The following is a 7,216-nucleotide window of genomic DNA, read 5'->3' as shown; positions in this document are numbered from 1 at the left end:
AAAAAAAAATGTTACTACCCTTGCTAATTTGAAGTACCCTGGATAACCCTACACAATATTCATCAAACCACATAGTTGGGATATGACATGTGTTAATTTGAAAAAATAGGGTAGGGAGCAGAAAGAGGCCCACTTTTTTCAGTGTGTCAGTTGTGCATTGAGGCAAAGCAAATAAATCAAAAATATTGTAGCTTGGGGTTGTGGCTCAGAGGTAGAATGTTCGCCAAGTATGTGTGAGGCACTGGGTTCAATCCTCAACACCACATTAAAAAAAACAATAAGTAATATTAGGCAAAAACATCTACAAGACACTATATTAAAGACATAATTTATCTTTGCTTTTGTGGATAATGATTAATGCCCTGACTTTTTATGATGATTGTATTCAGGCAAATTAGGAAAATGATTTGCAATCAATGTTTAAGATCATCCCTAGAGCTTGGCTACTGCTCCTGATGGTTGCAAACATTGGCATCAACACTGTGGTGCTGGTTCTATAGGAATGCAGGGTGCAAGAGTCAGGATACCATGGAGATTTCCACCAAGATTTCAAAGGAAGGTGTGGGGCGTGAAGTAAAGTGCATCAGGATCAGAGCCCTTGTAGGTCTACCCTGAGAGAGGGATGCATGGAGATTTAAGAATGAATCTGAAACAACAGTGGAGACCTCTGAGATTAAGAGATGCCAATACTGTGGAATGTTTTCTAAGGAAATATGCAGGAATTGAGCACAGATAAGCCAACACATAGACCATGTGACTATAACCAGCACAAGCATAGGAGTGGAGCTAAACAAGCCCTTTAGAGAGAATATTCTGATGTCATGTGCTCCAGATGCTGGATTTGAAACTATAGGCCTTGTTTGCCCAGCTGAATTTTGGTTCTGCTTTGGTCCTATCTCTTCTTTTCATGGCCTTATGCAGCAGAATAACCCGTGGGTGAGGAGCAACTTGTGTAGATCGATACAGCAGGAGTGGGAGCCGTTTACTGTAGGACAACAGAGGGATATTTATACATTCCACACAGCTTATCTTAATTAGCATAAACTAGATACAGCAGTCAACCAATAAGAAATCTCCACACTTAATGGCTCGCTGGCGTTACTTCACAAACCACTCCCTCTGGCATTTTGCCAGGCGCCATCTTGACTTGTTTACAGACCCTAACATTTCTCTGGCAAAATGACAGGTGCCATCCTGACTTGTTTACAGACTCTAACAGCCTTAATTTTCCATTTTGGTATGGAAATGTTTACTATATGCCATAATATATATATATATATATATATATACACACACACATATTTTTATGCATATATATATATTGCTTTTGAATTTTACAAGGGCTCATGTTGAGCGTTTCCTTTGAGTCTCAGAGGAGACTTTCAATTTGAACTTTTGGGCAATCCTGGAATTGTTAACAACATGGAGACTCTTTAAAATGAAGTAAAAAGTGTTTTGCATTGTAATATGGGCATCAGTTTGGGGGACAGGGGCAGAGTATTGTGATTTAGCTATGAGATATCCCCCAAAAGCTTACATGTGAGGCAATACATAAAAGTTTAGAATTTAAACTTTTTTTAAACTAGAGATTAAATTAAAAATGCATTAATGCACTTATAGAGTTTAACTGGGTGTTAACTATAGGCAGGTAAGATATGACAGGAAATGGGTCACTGTGAGTGTGCTTTGGAGTTTATTTATTCTTTGTTGAGTAAAATATTCTCTCTCTGCTTCCTGGTGGCTATGTCCTTGTCTGTATTCCTCCACCACACTCTTCCACCATGATGTCCTTCCTTACCCTGAGCCCTGAGGAATAGAGTTGGCCATCTATGAACTGAAACCTCTGAAGCTGTAGCCCCCAAATAAACTTTTCTTCCTCTAAAACTGTTAGTCAGATCTTTTGGTTACAACAGTAGAATAAATAAATAAATAAAAAGATGACTAAACAAATCTGCTAACTTATGTACATACATGTACATTTAATCCTTTATAAATGTCTCATATCTTGACAAAGCAAAGTAAGAACATAGATTATAAATTTCCCACTTTTGTATCATTGGTTTCCTTAAAGAAGGGGATTTTACTCTATGGTGGATCCAGTGTTTTTTATTCACATCCACACTTGCATATGAATTCTTTAAATAAATTCTTCACGTCTTAATGAATACCTTGAAAAGGCTCTTTGGAGGCATGTACAAATGAAAATTAAGATTTAAACCAGTGTAAAAATGAATACTTCATTATTATTAGCAGTTAAAAATACATTGGAATATATCAGTAGAAAGCATATACTTTTGAATAAAGACACATATCCCTTTCCCTAGAAATGGAATCCTAACTTTACTTGCATATGAAACAGAGTTCTTACAGGTTTGTGTGTGATTTTCTCAACTTGGGTAGCTAGATGCCTGTGTATCTTAACAATTGCATCAGTATTTTACTAAGATAGCATCTTACTTAGATGCTGATGCAATTGTTAAGATGAAAGGGCAACTACCTGCATCTATAGTGGAATACTATTTTACCTAAAAACCCAATTGACAGATGTACTATAAATGTTCAGAGAGATTAGACAGACATTGTCTCAAAAATTAAAATTAATAACATAAACCTATCATTTTGAATAATACCTGATGATAGTTGTTACAATGATAATTTTCAAACTTTCAAGAAAAAATTAAAAGCTGGAAAAACATGTGTGCCACTATGAACTTGACAGTTTTCTAATATCTAGATAATATTCTGATGATCATACTGTGATGTCAATAAATGGATGATGAAATGTATTGATTTGTAGATTACCGGCCCAGTTACCCAATATTTTCCAAATAGCTATCAGATGATGTTATGAAAGTGAGCATTAGTAAAAGGTAATTTGATTGCAAGACAGATCAACAGATTTCATGTTTGTTAATTGTTGCTATTAATTTTTGTTTAAGCTGATTTTGTTTGGTTGATTTCTTCATTGCAATCAAACTTAACAAATAAATCAATTATTAACTTTTGTGTTGTTTCAAAAAATCCACACACATATTAAAAGATTATTACTAAATTCTTCCCTTTTCCAAATTAATGTTTGTATAGAACCAAAACTTTCTCTTAATATTTTAGTCAAACAAGCATCAAAACAGTTTGAATGCAGAAGATATGAGAATCCACACATTAAAGTGATTTGCAAAATAAAAAAAATGTAAACAATGTCACTTTCTTCAATATTTCATTTTTATTTTTGAAGAAAGCAATTTTATATAGTAGGTTAAATAAAACATGTTTTTTTAAATTAAAATCTAGACAAATGAATTCATCAAGTACATTAAAAAATGTATTTGTTTTAAATTCTAATGCTGAAAATACTAATATATATTAACTCACAAAATCAAAGGCTTATGGAATTATAAGTAATTTTTTATTAGAACATTATGGTTATACATAGTAGTTGAGTTCATCCTGACAAACTCATACAGGTGTGGAAATCAATAATTGATTTTTAAGAGTGTGAAGAGTTTCTGTTTGAGAGCAACAACTCCAAATTTTCACCTATTTTGTATTTTATACTAATGTTCCTGTCATCAACCAATGTGTTTCATTATATCTTTTCCGATGTTTCAAAACCCCTCTCTTTCACATGTTTCCACAAATTGTCCCACAGTATACCACACACCAACAACCAGATGGATCTAGGATGTTCCCTATGGGCCATGTATCAGCAGCAGTCATGGAAGAATAGCAGCAACAAATAGTTTTGTTTATTTTGTTTACCTGGGTATCCTCTAGATTCTATTTGAGTTACTTTATCACTCATTTCATTTCTATCATAGTTCTTTGATGTAAATTCTTACGTTACTGGAATTATTTTAATTCTAAATAGACCCCAAAAAAATTTAAAATAAGGGTATGCAATTATTGAATATATAGCAAGAAATACAAAGGAAGGAGTTTAGGATGGATTTAGCCATTTAAAAATGTCAATGAGAACATCATCTTTTGCGATTCCTTTGTCCTTCCATTCTCAGTATGTTTGTTTCCTTCTCAGAGTTGCTTCCAGTGGTCACAACATTGTCCACTGCACATTCATGTGCCACACCCTCCTCTGACAAAATCTCAAATCTCTCTTAGTATGACTAAGGAGGAAAATTGTTTGCTCAGGAGGAAAATTATTCACAGAACTACTGCCAACTTGTATGACTTCTTGGATTTCTTCAGCCATATTAAGCTTCTGCTCTAAATTAGCCATTGGGAAGGGTGACTAGTGTAACCAAAACCCTTCTGACATGAGAAATATTCATTGTTTTCTGGGGTTGGGCTGATGCCTGCTGGGCAAATGCCTGCTGAACAAATCCTGTGTTTTTTCACCCAAGAGAAAGGGGTGAGTTGTTGCTCAGGTTATATATTTATTCTCACGTTCTGTTAGGATGCACAAGGTCTCTGGATCCAAGAACAGATCATTACACACAATCCCCACAGGATAAAAGGGTGAGACCCTGATGTTACCATGTGCTTGTAATAAAGAAGAACCTTGAATTTATGAGACTCAGAGGTTATATTGGGCAGTTGTCTCATCTGTCCCTCTTTCTTTGGGGAGAGAGAGCGAGCCTTTCTGGAAAGTTAAGGAGATCTGTTCCTGGGAGGGGATGGGCAAGCTCCAGCCTGCCGATACTGGCATGTTAGTGAAACAATTGAGGGGAGATGAACTTTCATCTATCTTCAGAGCAATACACCAGCTCCAGCTTTCAAGGCATGTTTACTATAGGTCATCCTTTGACACAACTGTATACTGATGTTTGGTTCAGAAAACTCAGAGCAAGCACAAAATGAAAAAGAAAAAAAATTGGAGAACTGTGGTCCAAACCGTGTTACACCATGATTGTCCCTGCTTTACATATGGGATCAACAGATTTCTGCCCTGGCAAGGGACTAATCAGGTTAACAAAACTCTGCTCAAACCTATATAATTTTGACTCAAATATGATAATTCTTTCATGAATACCATAATACTTTCGGTAATTTGTGGCTAGGCAGAAGGAAAGCGAGTAGATAGGTGGATTCTGGAATTTTAAGTTAAGATTACAAATTACTTTGTCATTGTAGATATAAACTAACTCGTTGTTTGATATCTTTAGTGCTTTTTCAGACTCCATTGGGAATCATTTGTAATATTGAATACATATGAAAATATATTCCTGAAAGCAAAGAATAAATTAGGTTTCAAAACTACCTGTTTCAAATCTACTGACAATGTATAGCTAGAAACTTTTTCTCTCTTAAATATGACTTGAGAGAATACTTTTGATTATGAAATAAATGCCCTAATTTATATTATATTAGTATAAAGAGACATTTGTTGAAAAAACTGTCACTACATGTAAAATATTCACATGCAACCTAATTTTTCTGCCTTTAAACATGGCTGCCCTCGGTTGTTTAATATAGAAACTCCTACAGATATTCGTGGTCATGAAATGAAATATTGGAATTCTGTTTTTCTAATGAAAACTTAGGCAATTCGAAATGTGCGATAACAAGTAGAATAACACAAATTGACATATTGTTCAATCCTTCATAGCTTCTGGGATTTTGCCCTTGGTAATTCAGACTGTACTGTGCTGACAGTTTTTTAAGTTAAAGAGTTTGCTTTTGCTCAACTTGATGCCTGCTATTATGTGGAAATATTTTTCTGAGATTACTGAAAGTTACTTTTGGGTTTTGTGTTTAATTTCTAAGTATAACAAAGCATAAAAGAAAAAAATTAGCCCACTTCCTATTTCCAGCCTCGTGCCTAGGTAGGAATGTAGCCAAGGTCGCTCCATGGAGAACCCTGGGGATGGCGGGCTTATGCCTTGGGAACCAGGTGTGAGGGGCCAAGCCCAGCCCTGGACCTACTTGCCTGGGCTCCTGATGCTGTGGCTCCCTGTCCTTCCTGGGTTGTCTCCTTTGTCGCTCAGCCGCCCCCAGGCACTGATCACTGAGGTGGCAAAGACCTGAGCTCGGGCCATGGAGTCTGAGACCCGGTTCTACCTCATAGCCAACTCTTGTGATCTTGCATCTCTGAAGCTTTTAGGTCTGTCAACACTGGAGGAATGGCCTATTTTGGGGTCTCAGCTAGCCAGGCTGTGGCAGTGGTCTGGGATAAGTCATCCCCTGTGGAGGCTCTGAAAGATCTGGTGGATAAACTTCAAGTGTTAACTGGTGATGAAGGCCAAGTGTTCGTGGAGAACATGAGCCAGCTGTTGCCGTCTGCCCACAAGAAATCCAGCTTTGACATTATATTGTCAGGTGTAGTCCCAGGAAGTGTGACTCTGCACAGTGCCGAGGTTTTGGCTGAGATGGCCCGCCTCCTTCGGCCTGGGGGATGTTTTTTTCCTGAAAGAACCAGTAGAGACAGCTGTAGATAAAGATAGCAAAGTGAAGACAGCGTCTAAACTGTGTTCAGCTCTGACTCTCTCTGGTCTTGTGGAAGTAAAAGAGCCGCAGCGGGAGTCCTTGAGTCCTTGAGTCTATCCAGTGACACCTGGGCTGCAACACTGAGAGCCTGCTCTCTGTTCAGATCACAGGCAAAAAGCCAAACTTTGAAGTGGGTTCTTCCAGTCAGCTTAAACTTTCTATCACCAAAAAGTCTCCTTTGGTGAAACCTGCTGTGGACCCTGCCACTGCCAAGCTCTGGACCCTCTCAGCCAATGACATGGAGGACGAGAGCATGGATCTCATTGACTCAGATGAGCTAGTGGATCCAGAAGATTTGAAAAAAACAGATCCTGCTTCCCTATGGGCTGCTTCTTGTGGGGAAAGAAAAAAGAGGAAGGCTTGTAAGAACTGCACCTGTGGCCTTGCAGAAGAACTAGAAAAAGAGAAGTTACAGGAACAGAAGAATGCCCAGCCAAGTCAGCCTGTGGAAACTGCTACCTGGGCAATGCTTTCCACTGTGCCAACTGCCCATACCTTGGGATGCTAGCCTTCAAACCTTGCAAGAAGGTGCTGCTAGTGATGGCAATCTTCATGATGCCTAGGAGGATCCATGGGACACATCTGCTCTTCCACCACCTCCTTTCCCTCAGATCCCACCACTGTGGCTCCTCCCACCTCCTTGGACTCTCTGGCTCTCCACTGCAAATCCCTTTTCAGGGTGGGTACTTGTAGACAGGGAAGCTGGCTGTGGGTGCAGTGGTGTGTAGTGCTGCTGTTTCTATCCAAAGACCCAGGCTTGGTGGCCTGGCTTCCT

At 38.2% G+C, this 7,216-nt stretch overlaps 1 pseudogene; it reads left to right on the top strand.

The window, feature by feature from the left end:
- The first annotated feature begins 6,055 nt into the window (after positions 1–6,055).
- Positions 6,056–7,167, top strand: LOC124103748 (anamorsin-like; annotated as a pseudogene).
- The last annotated feature ends 49 nt before the right edge of the window (positions 7,168–7,216 follow it).

The sequence above is a fragment of the Marmota monax genome, unplaced genomic scaffold (genome assembly GCF_021218885.2).
Source record: "Marmota monax isolate L192 unplaced genomic scaffold, Marmota_monax_Labrador192_F-V1.1 WCK01_AAM20220418_F8-fsc00006, whole genome shotgun sequence".
Lineage (NCBI taxonomy): Eukaryota > Metazoa > Chordata > Mammalia > Rodentia > Sciuridae > Marmota > Marmota monax.
The sequence above is the reverse complement of the archived record's forward strand: the minus strand, read 5'-3'. Positions and strand labels throughout refer to the sequence as shown.